The sequence below is a fragment of the Nothobranchius furzeri genome, chromosome 6 (assembly GCF_043380555.1).
Source record: "Nothobranchius furzeri strain GRZ-AD chromosome 6, NfurGRZ-RIMD1, whole genome shotgun sequence".
In the NCBI taxonomy this organism is placed as follows: Eukaryota; Metazoa; Chordata; class Actinopteri; order Cyprinodontiformes; family Nothobranchiidae; genus Nothobranchius; species Nothobranchius furzeri.
This window is the reverse complement of record NC_091746.1, coordinates 31,209,841-31,227,645: the sequence shown is the minus strand read 5'-3', so window position 1 is coordinate 31,227,645 and position 17,805 is coordinate 31,209,841. Positions and strand designations below refer to the sequence as shown.

Here is a 17,805-nt window from a genome sequence, read left to right as displayed (position 1 = left end):
ATGTAAGGCCTGCGTGGGGGTGGCTTTATTTACATGATGAAATGTCAGACATTAAGCACTTCAGTCTGTCACTAGGATGGATTCAGACTGACATGTCATCTCCCAGGCCGAGACGTCTCAGCATCCAGAGACTCTCAGAAACCTGCAGGAGTCCAATAAAAGCAATTAGAAGAAGGGGCATTAGAAAATGATCCTCCATGGCAACGTCATGCTGCTGTGAGGTTTTTGTTCATGCACAAACACAACGCATCAAATATCTCGTCACTTGAAACATGGTTCATTCAGAAACTAGACAGCTTTATTCAAAACAATAAACTGCTGAGTGACAATCAGTATGGGTTTGATCAAATAAAATACATCCTTGTCATTACTAGAATTAAATGAAGAAATTACAGCAGCAGTAGAAAGGAAGCAACACACAGCGGGTCTGTTTATTGATTTAAGAAAAGCGTTTGATGCCAGAGACCACAGTTGTAACTTTCTGAGTTAAAGGATTACGGGATAAGAGGGACAGCTCATGATTGGTTAAGTAGTTATCTGACTAAAAGAAATCAATTTGTACAATTAGAAGATGAAATTTCAGATTCTCAAATTATTACTGGAGTCCCACAGGGTTCTGTGTTGGGACCTAAGCTCTTTAATTTGTTTATTAAGGATATTTGTGATGTGTCCAAAATGTTACAGTTCATTTTGTTTGCTGATGATACAAACGTGTGTTGTTCTGGGAATGACTTACAAATGATTTAGGAAAATATGGATTGTGAGATGACTAAACTTAACAAGTGGTTTAGGGACAATCAACTATTTATAAGTTGGAATAAAACGAAATTCATGATTTTTGGTAACAGGAAGACAGATGATTCTGCTACCTGGTCCATAGAAGGTACTTCAGCTGAAAGAGTAAATGAAGTAAGATGTTTAGGGGTCATCTTGGATCATAAACTTAACTGGAAACCCCAAATAAAATATATAAAACCAAAACTGTGTAAAAGTACTGGACTTTTAAATGAAGTAAAAAGTATTTTGGAGTCATCAACACTTCATATATTATATTATTCATTTATTGTTCCATACTTGACTTGTTGTACAGAGGTTTGGGCCAACACACATAAAACAAACACCAATGCTTTGTTTTTATTCCAGAAGAAAGCTATGAGAATTATATCTAAAGTAGATGCTAGAGAACATAACAAATAGACTTTTTATTGAATCAAAAATTATGAAATTCAGGGATTTGGTTAATTTGAAAACTTTACTAATTATGTTCAGGACAAAAAAGAGGTTCCTGCCAGTGAAGATTTTTGTTTTGATTTCAAATGATGGAAAAAATAGAACGAAGCCTGAGTTTAACAGTTTTTGCACGAACAACGTTAAAGCAAATGTGTTTTTCAGCATATGGAGTAAAATTATGAATAATCTGGATCATGACCTGAAAAAATGTTTAGCTACCGATCAATTTAAGAGACTCTGTAAATAAAAAATCATGGAATGGTATGATTGATAAGTAAATATTGAAAGAGTGTATTGATAAGTTTTATTGGTTGTGTTTACAAGGATAAGGACGTTCTATACTTGGTCTGTGTAAAAGGCCATTCTGTAAATGATATGAAGCAGGGGTAGGTCATACACGACTTCGTCTTCCTCCCCTTTTATTCACTTAGGAGACTGATGATGATGATGGTATTTTGCATGAATGATGAATGAAACTGCTGAGTGAGAAAATAAATGAACAATAAACAATGTGGTGGTCACATGACTCCCTCCAAATGGACGAGACAAACTCAAACACACATGCAGTCTGGCACTATTCCTCAGTGGTGTTGAAGGGATGTACATTCGCATCCTCATAGCCATGGCAACACCCAGTTTCATTGTGAACAGATTTTATTCACCAGGTTCTGTTGCTTTCTCTGCACCATCAAGGCCTCGTAATCTGCCACGCTGAGCTGAATGACAAGCTGCTCATTGGAGATGACATGAATCAGCTTTGTTTAGAGCAAACAAGTTAAAGTAAAATAAAACTGTAAATGCTTCTCTATGAGATGATTGAAGGATTCATCCAGCTGTCTGGATGCAGGAGCTGTACAGGAGGCTACACCTGGTTTAGGTCTCCGGTCTCTGCTGTGCTGTCCTGTCAGAATCCGTGGATCAGAAAAGTTGAGTGATGTTGAACTGGTTAGTTGCTGTTTGGTCGAGTTGGTCAGGTTGTTTCATAATAAAATATAAACTAGAACCTGAACCACGCTGAGCGTTTTCGTCCGTCCTAGACGAACGCCTCTTCGTGAAAAGAATCGTGACAAAAATGGTGAACAGGTGATTTGCAAGTCTGTGGTCATCCAGTGATGTCTGTGGTAGCAATCCTCTGCAAAGTTGACCCGTAATAATTTGTATTAAAGCAAGGAATCCAGAATTGTTGGGAGCTTTTGGAAAGTAGGAAAGTGAAACATGGCTGCCTAAAACAGAGTCAACTGAAAAAGCATCGAGAGAAACGTGATGCGTTCATGACTTCTCAGCCTTTTCGTGCTGATCTACTTATGAAGCCCCAAATGAAGATTGAAAGGCCTTGTGCAAGGTAGGGCAGGTGCACCATGTCCAGGAACTAGAAGTGAGCCACATCACAGCTGAGCTTCAGATGGCAGGATTATGATTCCTGATATCTGGTCACATCTCCCCGGCTACTCTACCACGGACGTGCAACGTGGACGTGTTATCTCCACAAGGCCTGCAGGATCGCTGATGTGTGTTGCTAATGCTAGTGGTTAATTTCTACTAGATGTTCTCTGCTCTTTCCTGGACACGAACCCAACAACAGCCTTCCCCACGGTGAGCCAAGGTGGGTGAATCCATGAATGTTAACTCATTCACCGCCAGCCGTTTCCTGATCACTAACGGCCTTCGCTGCCAGCGTTTCTCACCGTTTTTACAGTTTTTTTAAGAGTCACAGAACGTTGCGTACTAGCATGATGTCGATGCCAAAACAACCTAAACAAAGAGGAGACTCACCTCTTACATCAGGAAGAAGCCGTGTGTTTCGAGCGTTATCCGTTCTTTCATAATCCGTAGTCGAATTGTGATCGGCAGACGCTTTTCCGGTTCGCGCCTCACTTTTTTACAGGAACGGCCCAAAACGATCTCCAAACACATGGATGGTCTGCTTCCTGATCATGTGATCTGTGACGTATGCGGATGAAGATCGGCTTCAGGGCTGAGATGTTTGTTCTCTCAGCGCGGGGGCTCGTTCCGATGCTCAAACAGTAAAAAAATGCAAATGACGACTTTAGTCGTCATTGGCAGTGAATGAGTTAAGTGACAGTGTGACGTAAATCTGTCAGGCTTTTCTAATAATAGAGTTTCACCATCTCTTTTCTATCAGAAGCTAATTCAGTAGTTAGGTGTAGGAGACTATTTTCATGTTCAGCCTGCATGAAAAACTCAGAGTGACCTGTTATAGTCAGAAATACTCGATAAAAGCGACACTCACCTTTAACTCTTAATGATGTGCTCAGTGTTGAAATCAGACGTTTAACCAAGGTTGATCAAACAAATCAACTAACCAACTAATAAATACTCAAAACTTTTAAATCAAAAGAAATTTTAGTTGAAAACAACGTTTTCGAGTAACTATTATTGAGGAAAGTACATTTAAACTAAATGCTGCAGCTACACCGGGCTGCCCAGCGCTACCAACCAACCCAAAGTTCATGCTTGCATGCATGAGTGAACCAGAGAGGATCCATGCATGCATGCAACTCCACACAACAGGGGGTGGAAGGGTGGGGGGGTGTCCACGCAGAAAGCTGCGTCATCGATGGCGACCTGTTCCTGTAACCTTTGGCTGGTTCTGGAGGTGTTTGGACTCCTCCAAGGATGAAAAACAACAAATATTCATGATATGTTTTGGATATTTTTCAAGGTTATTGTCCTCATCTGAGGCTAAATGAGTGCAGCATCCATTTTCCCTCTAAGTGGCTCCACTTCTGCACTTCATCTCCTACAAAAGACACCCTCAGACCAAAGAAGACTCCGAAGTGCAGCTCTGCTGAAATCCATTTCACGTGTAACTACTAGTGTCAGCAGCTTTTCTATTAACCTCGTTGTGATCATTGTCACGATGAGATTCAGTCGATCAATTTTCTTCAAAAATATTCAGGTAAAATGAAAACCCTGAAAACAACCAGAGAGGATTTTAGAAAGTAGATAGAGAAATACCTTCGAGTGGCTCTTAGAAGAAAAACACAAAACCCTGAAAAATCGATCAGAACCTTGAAAAAATCTCTGATTTTATTTAATTTGAAATGAACCGGATGCAGTTTGGTACAAACATACGACTATTAGTTTTTGTAGGTTAAATAGAGAAGTGCAACAAACCAAAATCAAAGTTTTGGGTGGTAAAGATGGCAGAATGAGGGGAAAACACACTGGTAGCAAATACATCAAAACGTACTACTGTAGCTCTCCTTGTTCTGCTCTAAATACCTATTCTGCCTTTGCCAGGATCGACTTCTTTCCTAATAAATTTCTCTTTCCCTTTCTTTGCATTTGTTAATCACAAATATTTGTTAAAGTTTAGTATTTTCTTTTAATTTTAGCCAAATTTAGAAATCATTTATTGAAGATTTGTTGTATTTAGAATTTTTTGTTTGTTAGAAGCGCCTCGTGATTTTCATCTTGAGGGGCACTATTTAAAAGATCATTTTCTTTCTTTCTTTCTTTCTTTCTTTCTTTCTTTCTTTCTTTCTTTCTTTCTTTCTTTCTTTCTTTCAGCAAACACAAACTGGTAACTTCATGAAAACACAGTTTAACAAACATGTTTTTAAGCACCACTTTGTGTGTTTTTTGTTAATTATAGGGAGCCTAAGTCACGCTCATCTACTTCTGGCCCATGGGTCCTTGGAAGAATGAAAAGATGAATGCAAGTGGGTAGGGCTAAAATCACTATTTTCTATTCCTGTTTGCTATTTAGTAAAAGTTATTTTAGGTTTTGTGTGAAAATACGTCCAGGACTACAACGCATCACCACATTGGCGTCATCGAACCAGAAATGAAGAAATGCAGAGGGAAAATGGCTTTAAGTTCAGCAAACTTCAAAGCTTCCTTCAGGAGGAAAGAACCACCATAAATCTGGCCATGTGGTGAGTAGCAGCTACGCTAGGGGAGAGGAGATTCTGTGGTGGCGCCATTCATGCGACGCAGCGACGTCTGATTTGTAGTCATGCTAATTCTGAACTTTTACAAGTTGATCAATCTCAAAGTACGCGACTGGTGTGACAGAAACACCCGTCATTACTTTTGATTTAAATTGAAGTACAACATACGTGCGATCCGGGGCGTTAGGCAAGCGAATTAGAAAATAGCTCTTTTAGCTCCACTGCCTTGGATCTTTTTCTTCATTCTTCCGGGGACCCATGAGCCGACCGGAAAGGGAGGAGACTTAGGCTCCCTCTGTGTGTACTTATGGTCTCGTATGTTTTCATGTAAGTGTGAAATCATGAGATGTAGTAATACAACTAGTTTATTAGAGAGGAGAGCGGCGGCTGGCAGCGATGGGCTGGTTCCGCAGCTGGAGATTGGATCTCTGGAAGAAATGACACATGAAATGATGATCGAGACGAGGAGGTACTTATATATATATATATATATATATATATATATATATATATATATATATATATATTGGGGAGAGTTCTTACTGAGATTTGGTTGTAGCAGAGCGTGGGAGAGGTGGACCGGTACCGGGGCTGTGGGTCGATGTGGAGGTTCTGGAGCAGTGAGGCGTGTTGTTGGAGGGTGGACAGGAGATGCACGGGAGGAGAACAGGGCCGGGGAGGATTCAGCCGTGGTTCAGGAGATCCGAAGGGAACTGCAGAGGCTGGTATGAGAGACTGAGGTCTTCAACACGAAGGCGTATTCCAGAGCGGGTTCTTAGGAATCCTGTGATGACTAACCGAGAGGTTTCTGGGAACAAACTAGATTTGGTTTCAATAAACTGGAACGGATTCAGGTGGCTGGACGTCACCGCTAAGGCAAACAATCTGGTTCACTGGCTCCTTTATTCCTCCCGTCCAGCTACATGATGGGCTGCCGGTGAGCAGGGTGACTCTGCAGCCGAGGTGATGGCTAACCCTAACCCAACAACCGGTGAAGAAGACATGTGAACCCACAACCCCAGTTCCTGACAGTGAAGCTTCCTGTGTTGGATTTGCAGCGTCACTTGATGCTCTTATTTTGAAGACTCACATTTGCATTCCCGGTATGTTTTTGGCAGAAGTAATAACAGAAAGTATTCCCCTCTTTCCCCGCCTCTTTAATGATTACCATTACTGATGTTGTGGTTTTCACCATGACTGGATTTCTCCAAACTGAGCAACACGTTCTCACTCCCAGCGCATCAAACACCAACGCTGGTCAGCCACCCTCCGCTCCAGAGTTCCCTTTTTCATCACTTATGTGTGAAAGGGGTTTTTCCTTTTTCTGGCTGCAGATCCCAACGCAGCGTTACACTGACACGATGGGATGTCTGCAGCCAAGGCACCAAACAAGCTCATTGTACCTCACCCTAACATTGTCCTCTTATGTAACCTTCCCCTCACTCCTATCCTAACCTTAACCATCTTGCTGGCGAACACGTTAGTGATGTGTCGATCGCTCTAAAAGCCGGCTCTATGAAGTGACGACGGGAGCCGCCTCGTGATTGGTCGAGTTTGGACCGAGCCAACGCGAGGGGGAGGTTTCAACTACCACGGTGGAGGTTAGAAGTAGAGGGTATGTGTAACCTCCCCCTCGCCAGATGGTATGTTCTAACGTTCCCCTTGGGCGGCAAATATGAAAATTCCCAGTCAGAATGCATGGAAAACAGACGCTTGATCACAGTGAGAGTAACGTTTTAGCTAGCAAGATGGTTAAGGTTAGGATAGGAGTGAGGGGAAGGTTACATAAGAGGATAAGGTTAGGGTGAGGTACAATGAGCTGGTTTGGTGCCCTGGCTGCGGACATCCCATCGTGTCAGTACAACGCTGCAATGGGATCTGCAGTCAAATAAGGGAAAAAAACCCTTTTCACACAAAAGTGATGAAAAAGGGCACTTTTGGCGTCGGGGTCTGAGGCGGAGGGTGGCTGGCCAGCGTTGGTGTTTGACGCGCTGGGAGTGAGAACGTGCTGCATTGAGAGAAACATTTCCAGCTGAAATGTGTTTGATGTTTTCCCGACTTGCATTAAAGACCTGATAATTTACTGTATAATGGAACTCCTGCAGAGTCACAACCTGGAATTGTAATTCAGGAATGCCGGGAACAGGTGGAATAATCAGGATGTGTAGAATTGAAACTTGAAGGTGAGACTTACTTTTGCAGTAAGAGTTTTTCCACCTGCTGTGAATGTAATTTAAAGCCTGATTTGTTTCTAAGTAGCATATTTTTCACAAATCAAGTCAAACATTCTCACCTCCTACCCGTTTAAATCCGACTCCCTTCAATCATCTCACGCGTGATCCTTTCGTGCAGGAGCGGGCCCTCGCTTCCTGTTTAATTCCTCCCGTTGTCTCGGTTGGCTTCACCGACACGCGCCTCGTGTTTTGGCCTCGCTGCTCTCGTGTAAGGCTGTGATTACAATGCAAGCTTCTAAATCAGGTTGTGAACATCTCATTTTAATGTGTGTGGACTCTAATCTGCGTGCTTTCAGACCTGTTAGTTAGCACATCCTGCTGAGAGACGCGACTTAAAGAAATAAGCAGAAACACACGAGGAGCCAGCGTCACTGTGTGGGCTAAGCGGTCCTTCGGGTACGTGCCTGGGAGTGATCAGGAAGGCGGCTGCTGTCACGCTCTGCCGAACAGCGTTTACTTGCCATCAGGCCGCGCTCGCCTATAAACAACCCGGCTTCCCATTCTCTCTGTCTTTATGGAAGCAAAGATCCCAAGAGACTCCCACACAAATATGCCATTGCTTCCTTTAGTGTGCTGTAAATGTCTCAGGAGTCTTCCAAGCCCCCCTTTAGGCAGACTCCTCTCTGAAACTATACGTTTTATGGATAATATTTCAGGATGTGTGAGTCTGTGAGGCCTTGTGAACGCACACTTTACTCAAGCCGGAACCCCGGGGCCCAAAGGTGCTGCTGAGAGAACTGCTCCATTTGCTCCTGCCATTCTTTACTTTCAATAATCCAACAGCCCCATTTCCTTTTGTGCTTTCCTTCGGTGCAGCCCACTCAATTTATGGCCCCGTCAATTTGCAGTAAGTAGCTAGGTGGGGGGAATTCGCCCTCGCCGGATTACTTAGGCCCTGCAACAGGTGCCAGCTGCTTCACTTCCTGTTTCAGGCTCATAACAACCGTGAAGCCAGGAAGACATTGACGCAGAAATACCGTTTGTGTCTGGCTCTAACTCACTCAGAGCCTCAGTAATCCTTTTAAAGATGTGTGAGCGAACAAAGAAGGAGCAGTTTGTCCACAAGTGTCGGTGGTTTGATTCCCCCTGAGGCTCCGTGTTTCTGCTACAGGAGACGCAGAGGAGGGGGGGCTTTAGCGTTTTCTTCACTGTTATCTGTGTAGACGAGACGATGAACGTAGACTAGAACATGCTGGCGATCCACTCCTGAAGGGCAACATCTGTAGGAAAGACCGAGAGCAGAACATATTTACTGGAATGGTTTCTGTCCGGACTCTTTTAGGCGTGACACACACTAGCCTGATCACAGCTGTGCCTAAATTCAGGGTCAGCATGAGGACTGGTCCTCCCCGGTCCACGCAGAACGGACGTTTGCAGCTGCGAATGTTTGATGGTCTAGCCTCCATATTTATTCCAGCCTAGACCTTGTCGCCTAGCAACCATAGCAGCAACACACGAAGAGTCCCGCCATACACTTTTAACCAAGATTTCAACACTCTCACACCCAAAGAGCATTTTTTTCGACGCGTCGGGAGGCGACGCGTTGTGCCAGAGCGTCACTTCCCGACGTCTGCGGTAAAACGAACATTTCACCAACATTTGACCTCTAACCTGTAGCGCTTTACCCCCGTCCTAACCTTAACCCAGTTCCTCGTGCTAAATTTCCCGTTAACCGTGTTTGAGCGGAACGATACAACAAGAAACAGTTTAGCATGCACTTTTGGGTTAAGGCTAGGATGAGGGTGAGTGGAAAGTTAAATTGCAAGAGGGTAAAGGTCACAGTTTGCTAAAATCTCTGTTTTTACCGCGGGCGTCGGAAAGAGCCGCTGCACAGCGCGTCGCCTCCCGTCGCGTCAGAAAAAACGTTTGGTCACCCATCGTTATTTTTCGACGCTTTGGGTGTAAGAATGTGTTGAAGATTCTTATTATCAAACAAACAATACACAAATGTCAGAAGCCCAACAACAAAACCGCGTTAAACAGTGTTTTTCTCCGCTAGGAATATGGTCCGCCTTTACTTTATCCGCCATTTTTACGAGAACAAAAAAATCCTGTTAGGCCCATAAACTCCTCCTTGAACAAGGCGACAACAAGAACACGCTTGAGGACGCATTTTGAGTGTCTTTGACAGCCTCGTCGCTTCGCTGTGACATCATCAGCGTGAAAAGGCAGACTGGAAAAATGCAGCCCCATGTGTGAAGCCATGGGAATGTTTTTGATCAGGAAATAATAAGAAACAGACCGCTTGATGGATTTGAATGGAAGTCTCAGAAAATAATCACTACACGCGCACCAGTAGGTTTCTGAAGTACGGCTCAATTTCTGCTGCATTTTTGGGTGTCGGGAATTTATCTGTAATTTTAAATCAACGTTCATTATTTTCTTTTCCTTCCGTTCCGCTTCACCAACAACTCTTCCATCTTTACAAACATAGCTGTTTTGGGCGAAATCCGCTGATGTCATTTCCTACTGAGGTACAACCGCTCAGCACGAGCTAACTTACGGCTCCACTCAGCGACTCAGCATTTCTGAAAACGTCCCGGAAAGCCGGTCCTGACCCGCTGAAGTGGAGACACGTTTGTGCCATGACGTACCCCGAAGGTCCGATAGTGGAAACATTCCCACAACCTTTACAAAAATGTTAGATGCTCGCATCCGAAGACGTTTTCTACGTGTTTTTAAAATGAATTCACTCTTTTACTTTTTGAACTTCCTCGTTAAATCCCAGTAAACCGGGGTGTGGGCGTGCTGCTGAAGACCCAACCTGTCGGTGTCACGCCGTCTTTCATTATCTCCTCACAAACATCAGCTCACTTTACCTTCTGCCGTGATGGCGACGCGCTCTCCGCTGCCCTGGGACGTGATGGACACCTTGCTGTGCCTGATAGTGACAGAAGTGGTGTGTTTGGAGCATCTCTCTACAGTTTTAGGAAATCACTGAAGTGTGCAGGCTGCAGAGCTCCTCACCGACCAGAGTTGTGTGGAAAAATTGTAATTTAAACACCACGTGGTAGAAATGAGGTTAAACTTTGATTTGGTAGAGTCCCTCTAACTGCAGCTTTTCAGTTTGTGATTCAATTCCGGGTGGTGCTGTTTACATGTGATCCGCTTCCAGTGAGACCTTTTCCCGTGTAGAAATTCAGACTGACAAGAGTGATTCCTGCCGCTGTTGTGAGGCAGCCAGAGGTCCTTTTTCAGCGAGAGTCCCATCTCACCTTCTGATCCGCTCCGGAATTGCACGGGACGTTTCAGCGGCACAAATCGAATTCCTGGCAATCTGTAAACCGCTGGAATGTGTCTGAAAGTGAAGATGAAAAAGGTGTTTTCAAGAGCCGCCAGCACGTTGGCGGAGACACACACGAGATGGCCGGTCAACTTAATTGACCACGTCTGATAAAACCCGGAGGTGCGGAGGGGAGGGAACGGTTCGGTAAGTGGCTGAATAAAAACAAGGTAGTAGAAGGAATGTAACGATGTTTTCTGAGGAATTTGCTTGTTTATTCCTTCGACCTGGTGTTGCCCACTCGTGCCCTCTAAAACTCGCATGATGCAAAGTGGACTTTGTGTTCAGAAGCACCGGAGCTTTACTCTCTTCCCCGCTTTTCAGATAAACCCACACACGTCCTGCTCGGCATGGAAAGAATGACCCGACGCTACGATTCACAAGTCCGTTAACAAGCTTGAACCACACTGGGATTCATCCTGATCAATAACGTTTCCTGCTCCCTCGGACTAAAGCGGCTGCATGAAACCGCAGCAGACAAATGATGCTTGTGGCTGAACTTCACACAGCTTTTAGTTTGTGTTCAGGGCTGCTGCTGGACGTGCAGGTGGAGGTACCTGTGTGTGGTATGTGGATGCTGCAGCCTGCAGAACATCTGCAGCTCTGTTCCTCACAGGGGCAAGCCTGGAGCAGGAGGAGGGAGACAGTAGACACACTCCGTCAGGGACAAAAAATCAAACACAATCACAACAAATCTGGTCAATCATGATAACTTTGATTTGCAGCACATTTATTTGTCCTTCTCAGGTGAAAATCAAATCAAATCAAATGTATTTATGAAGCGCGTTTCATGCAAATGCAGCTCAAAGCGCTTTACAGTATTAAAACAAGCAGACAGCAGTGGGTTTCCCACCCCTCCCACACAGATTCACATAAGAAATCCCCTTTGTTTCTCCCTCCTCCCACCCTCACTCCCGTCCCAAGCAGATGCACACTCCCACACACACACACACACGCGCACGCACGCACACACACACACACACGCACACACACACACGCACACACACCCATGCGCGCGCGCACACACACACACACACACACGCACACACTCACGCACACACGCACGCACACATGCACACACACACACACGCACACACACACACACACACACACACGCACACACACCCATGCGCGCGCACACACACACACACACACACACACACAACAGAGAAAGGGCAGCTGGCTGAGTGCAGAGGTAGTCGATGCAAAGAAGACGAAAACGCCATCAAAGGAGCCAACTGCACCGGGAGCACCAAGAATGGCAGCAATGGCCTCGGCTAGAGTAAACACGGGAAGCACCCCGGCCACCACAGCCCACCGCTGCCCCCGGTGGGCACACCTGGAACACCACAGCTCAGAAAACTATACTCTATGATCTCTGATTTAACAGATCTACATCTTTGTCTCTTGTATATGTTGAGTTAATAACTCCTGAAAAATAAAGTTCCAACGGGAAACACATCAGCGTTGCTGGAACATGACCAAGACACTTAGATCCTTGAACTCCTTCTGAGCAGAACCTCACTCCTGAGCTCGGAAAGTCGGAAACTCTGGAAAAACATTTAGAAAACTATCATTCATGTGTTTACACTTTTCATTCTTTCATCAGTATGACTAACCCTCTCCCAGCACCTGTCCAGACGTTACATGAAACTGTTCTTTGTGCAGCTTGTGTTTGTTCTGACCTTGTGAGCAGTGGTGGAGGATGTGTTCTGCCCATCAGGTGGAAAGGTCATCCAGTCCCGGGTTATGTGTGCTGATGTGCTTCCAGTTTTACGGTAAAGAAAAATAGTGTAACTAGCACCCTTCAGTGTTCACGGGGTTATTCTGGTCACCTTGAGGAGTTCATCTGCCTCTTGTCATCCACAGTAAGGACCATACCTGCAATTTGACCTCGTTAAACGTGAGCAGAGTCTCTAGCAACAGGAAGAAGTCTGGTCAGAGGACCTTCTCTTGTTTCTAGAGATGTTACCTGCAGGTACGATCCTTCTTGTAGATAAATGACCGATGAAACACTTGATGACAGGAATGTGCCACTCCTTTCCTTAGTAGGAATCAGTGCCTTGCAAGTCTTATTCGGGGAAACAAAAGCTCAGATGCGGAGATGTTTCAGAAGTTGGCAGAATGCCACACCAGAGGTTAACACTACAACATCTGGATTCTTATTTCCAGATATTTGAACATCTCGCCTTGGATCGGCTGACAACAAGACTCGACCAGAGACTCCCTTTGTTCCTAAGGCTAATGTTAGCTTCAGCTAGTCGAGGCCATCTCTGCTGTTTCCTGGACGGTAAACCAACAACAGCCTTGCCCGTTATGAGTCAAGATGGATGAGTCCATGAATGTTAGGCGTAGGAGACTATTTTCATGTTCAGCCTGCATGGAAGTATCAGAGTAACTGATTTTGTAACAGAATGAAGAATTCACTTGAGTCTGAATATATTCAGTTCAGTTCAGTTTATCTGTATCGTTCCAAATCACAACAAGTGTCGTCCCCACACCCTCACAAAAAAAACAATAATAATAAAAAAACATCTAAGTGAACCTTCAGCTCCTTATGCCAATTAATTAAACGTTTCCCATAAGGAAACCCAGCAGATTGCATCGAGTCACTGACTTGTGTCACTGGTCTTACAATCCCCATACTAAGCAAGCATGTAGTGACAGTGGAGAGAAAAAACTCCCCTTTAACAGGAAGAGCCGGGCTCAAAATGAGCAGCCATCTATCACAACTCACTTGGGTTTGAGAAGACAGAGCAGACACACACACACACACACACACACGCACACACACACACACACACACACACACACACACACACACACACACACACACACACACACACACACGCACACACACACACACACACACACACACACACACACACACACACACACACACACACACACATGAACTAGTAGCACATTCCATGATGGGGAATGTAAAAAGGTAAAAGCGGGAGCGAGAGAATGTTGAGTGGTTGACATTAATGAGCTGACGGCCGCTCCAGGAGGCCATCACTCCTCAGCTGAACGCCAAACCTGATGTAGCTTCTCTGGAGAAGAAGGAAACCCTTAAAGAAAACATAAATTAACTGAATGAAATGTGATTTTATCTAACATGTAGTTGTTTACAAAATTGTAAAAATAATTGTAATTCTGCAGATTTACCAGCAGTGGAAGTTCACCAGCTGACTGTGTTAACGTGGTCCTCCGTCGTTTACAGGCTAATATTTTGGCACGTTCTCTCAACCTGAAGGAGCTCAGACCTTTAATGGACTCCAGCAGCTAATTAGACAAGCATGAGTTTTTGTGGCAGCAGAATAATAATACTTTTGGGTGAGTTTGGTTTCTTTTTATTACAAAAATCCCATAATTAGTTAGAATTTAGAAGCTCCTAATTGGGATCCGAGGTCTTTGAGGAAGAGGCCCCAAAGTGACAGGTGAGAACATTGTTTTATTTCATGTAGACGCTGACTAAAAGCAACAGAATTATAACTGAACATGTTTTTAGATGCATGCAGGATTCTAAACGTGGAGTTTTAATGCAGATGAACAAAACATGTCCTCTTTCCTGATCCTTCTAGATAATTCTAATGAAAACCCAACTGGTAATGATTGCAGTATGTACCATTTGGAAATCTCAACCAGAATGCGACTAATAAGTGAGCTACCACCGCAGCATGGAGGTGAATTTTAGTGCATCAGTGCTGCACATTTCACTCACAACATAAGAATGAACACAGGGATGAACTTCGCTGATGGGAACTAAACTAGGATTATCTCATGCCAGAATGCTGTTCAGAGCTGCAGCACCTGACACTTCCTGTGCTTCACCTGGCTTCCCAACCTGCTGCGGGGAGCAGGAGTTCTGCTGCGAGTTCACGTTGTCCGACTGACTCAGAGCGGGAACAACACGTTCAACCGCAGGCTCAGCTCCTCCGGTTTCCCTTCCCTCTCTCTTCATTTCTTTTTATTATTACTTTTCCCAACAATGATTTGAGACAACGACAGTAAAACATCAAACTGAAAGTGTACAAATGTGGGATTTAGAGCAAAAGGCAAAAGATGTCGAAACCATCGACATTAATATTGTGGACATCTACTTTCCATAGGCTCCAACATCACTTTTTTGAGGCCAAATGGGAGGTGGCCACCACCGCCATTTTGACCGTGTCACAGGTTCCGTCAAGCCCAGACAATTCCAAAAAATGGAAGAGGGGTGGAGCTGAGGGTGGGGCTGTAAGGCTGGGATCAACTGACGACACCCGGTCGAACTAGCTACAAGCTAACCTGAAGCTAACCCAAAGCTAATGCGGAGGTGGGAGCTAAGCTAACGGAGGTAGCAACCTAGCAACAACCGGAGTTAACTGTGCACAACACCAGAGCTTCTGAGTCAGAGATACGCCGGGCTGGCCGCTGAGGAGAACCGGGTGGAACACAGAGGTCTCAGAGACCTCCACAAGCCGGCAGCCGCACAGCACACAGAAGCCGCGATCAGACAGATGCGCCGAGCTGCGGGGAGAAGTGGCGTATTTTGGCGGTTCTGGCTTGCCATAAGAACCAGCCGTCAGCTCGCCACAGCACACAGAAGCCGCGAATCAGACAGAGATGGACCGGGCTGCGGGGAGAAACAGCCGGCATTCCGGGTGGAAAACATGAGTCTCCCGAGAGCTCCACAAGCCGATAGTGGGAACCCAGCTCCACCAACATGTTATATTTCAGCCCATTTTCTAAAGTGCAGCATTATGTTAAATGCACTGGGTTTTACCCTATTACATTTACATTTCATGGTTAAACAGTACATGTTAAAATCTAAGCTCAGCTCGGCAGTGACCTAAAATACATAAATATAATTTTACTTACCGAATAAAATGAAGTGGAGACTCCTTGGACGCTCTATTAGTGCAATTAATGCCACAGCAAGCCATTTTGTCCAACAATTGCACAAATAATATCCAAACAAGAATACACACACACAGAGACTCAAAATCCCGGAGCAGTTTCCAGGCCAGACCGAGGCTCTACTGAGGCCTTTCCCCGAGCTAGCTCTGTGGTCACGTGGGTCTGATGCTCATTAATTATACAGAATTTTAGGCCTTTAATACACTTAAACAGAAGAGTGAGAAAAACATTCACCCCCTCAGAGTTGTCATGAGTGTAAACTAGATCATTTAAACCAAAAACATGTTCTGGTACCAGGCTGTAAACATGTTTATTTCTGCTGTGAAATTGGTATTTTTAACATGGGAGTCAATGAGGATTTGCTCGCTTCTGACACCAGCCCCTAGTGGATGAGGGTGGAACTGCAATTTTTCTTACTTCCGGGTTTCACTCAATTTTAAAGCCTCACTGTGGGGGCTTGGTCGAAACCTAAACAGCAGAAGTAGAGTGATACAGTTCACTAAATGTTTCAGACCTTTAATTTGAGTTTAAACTTGGAAAGAGCAAGTCACATCAAAATCACCTCATTTTAGCTGATAACGAGTATAAATGAGTGTCTAACAGTGTTGTAGACATGTGTAGTTCTTATTTTTGCATTTTGATGCGTTTTCTTTGAAAACTAAATTCTGTCTACAAATGCCAGTCTAGCGCCATCTTCAGCTGAAAAGTATAGAACACGTTTATTTTGAGTCAGTTTTAGCCAATGGCTAACGAGAGAACAATGCTACGTATTTCAGAATAGTACTACGTAGCAGCTCTGTGGCTGTAGGTTATAAAAGCACCGCGGTCTCAGCCTTGAAGCAGTCGGGCTCGTGAGTGAGTTGTGCTGTAGTTAGCGTTAGCGTTAGCATTGTGTCAGAGTCCCAGCAAAACTTCTAATATTAAAATGATTCAGTTCGAGTAGCTTGGCTGCTAGATTTTGTAGTTTAGTATTTTTACATCAGACTCTTCCACCAGCTTGGTGGAGTTTGAACCGGTTATGCTGGCTTGAAGAGCATTCCACAAATTAGTCCAAGCCGTTCCAGTAATTAGCCGGATCCCGCCGACTGACGTTTCCGCAAAACGGAGACCTGGGAAGACACGTCTGTGGAGTGCTGGTGAATTGACTTGGAGGGACGGTAAGATCCAAGGAGAATGTTAGTAGTATCCAACACTTTTTCATAGTACAGACTTTACTGAGCTCTTTGGGACTGATAATGCCTTCGAGACTATATTGCATCCATCTCCTGCAACTTTGTCCCTGAGATCTTTTGAAAGTGACATGCCACCCAAAAGTAGCTAATTGCTGTCAGTTGCAAGAGAGAATGCACCATTTAAGGCGGTAAAGCAGTAAGATTTAGGCGGTGTGAGTATTTTCCACACCCATGTAATATTTTTCTTCATAGAAATCCGAGTGACTGTTATTAGAAGCTGATGAAAGGACACATGAGGTAGAATCTGTAAGATCTAAATTAAACTAAAACTCGGTGTTGGCTGAACATGGATAAGAGACACCTGTCAGACAGCTGAGACATGAATTTAAATGTTTAACAGCTAATTTGGTCAAACCGACTTCTGCTTTTGATGACTTATTGCTCCGGGCCCATTCTCTCTCTACAATGCCGATGTCCTCTGGGATGTCTCCTAACGAAAGGAAATGGATTCCTGTTCACTGGCGGGGTCCATCTGTGTGCATCTTTGAAAAGACACACGGGGACAGATGCAGACATCTGGAAGTATGGTTCCAGACGCATCTGCTGACGTCGCACCGCATTCACCTCATTCCCGTCATTACCATGTGAATTACAGTGCATAACCAGGTCGGGGCTTTGATCAGCCTTCATCCTCGCGTCTCACCTATTCATGTCAGCATCCAGCTATCGGGTCCATCAGACAATAGGACAGTTCTGCTGTTGACACCTAAGCTGGAAAAATGATGCCTCACACTTTTAGGAGCTCAGATCCAGTTGGTGCTGCTCGGGTTGTTGGTATGATACTCGTGTCAATTCACTGCCGGCAATATGATTGTTTAGAGGTCAAATTCATTGAAAAAAATATTTTTTAATTATTATTTCTGATTATAGAGAGTTTCATGCAGGCTGAACATAAAAAAAGTCTCCTAGCTATCCTCTGCATTAGTTTCTGGTAGAAAATAGACGGTGAAACTCTAGAATTTGAAAATCCTGACCGTGTGATATCATCAATGTTGGGAGTAGGG

The 17,805-nt window shown here is 44.4% G+C and overlaps 1 protein-coding gene across 5 annotated transcripts in view; it reads left to right on the top strand.

Moving 5' to 3' along the window:
• The window catches only part of sorcs1 (sortilin-related VPS10 domain containing receptor 1), a 240,367-nt gene that overhangs the window by 6,543 nt on the left and 216,019 nt on the right, over positions 1-17,805 (top strand). The window lies entirely within an intron of this gene.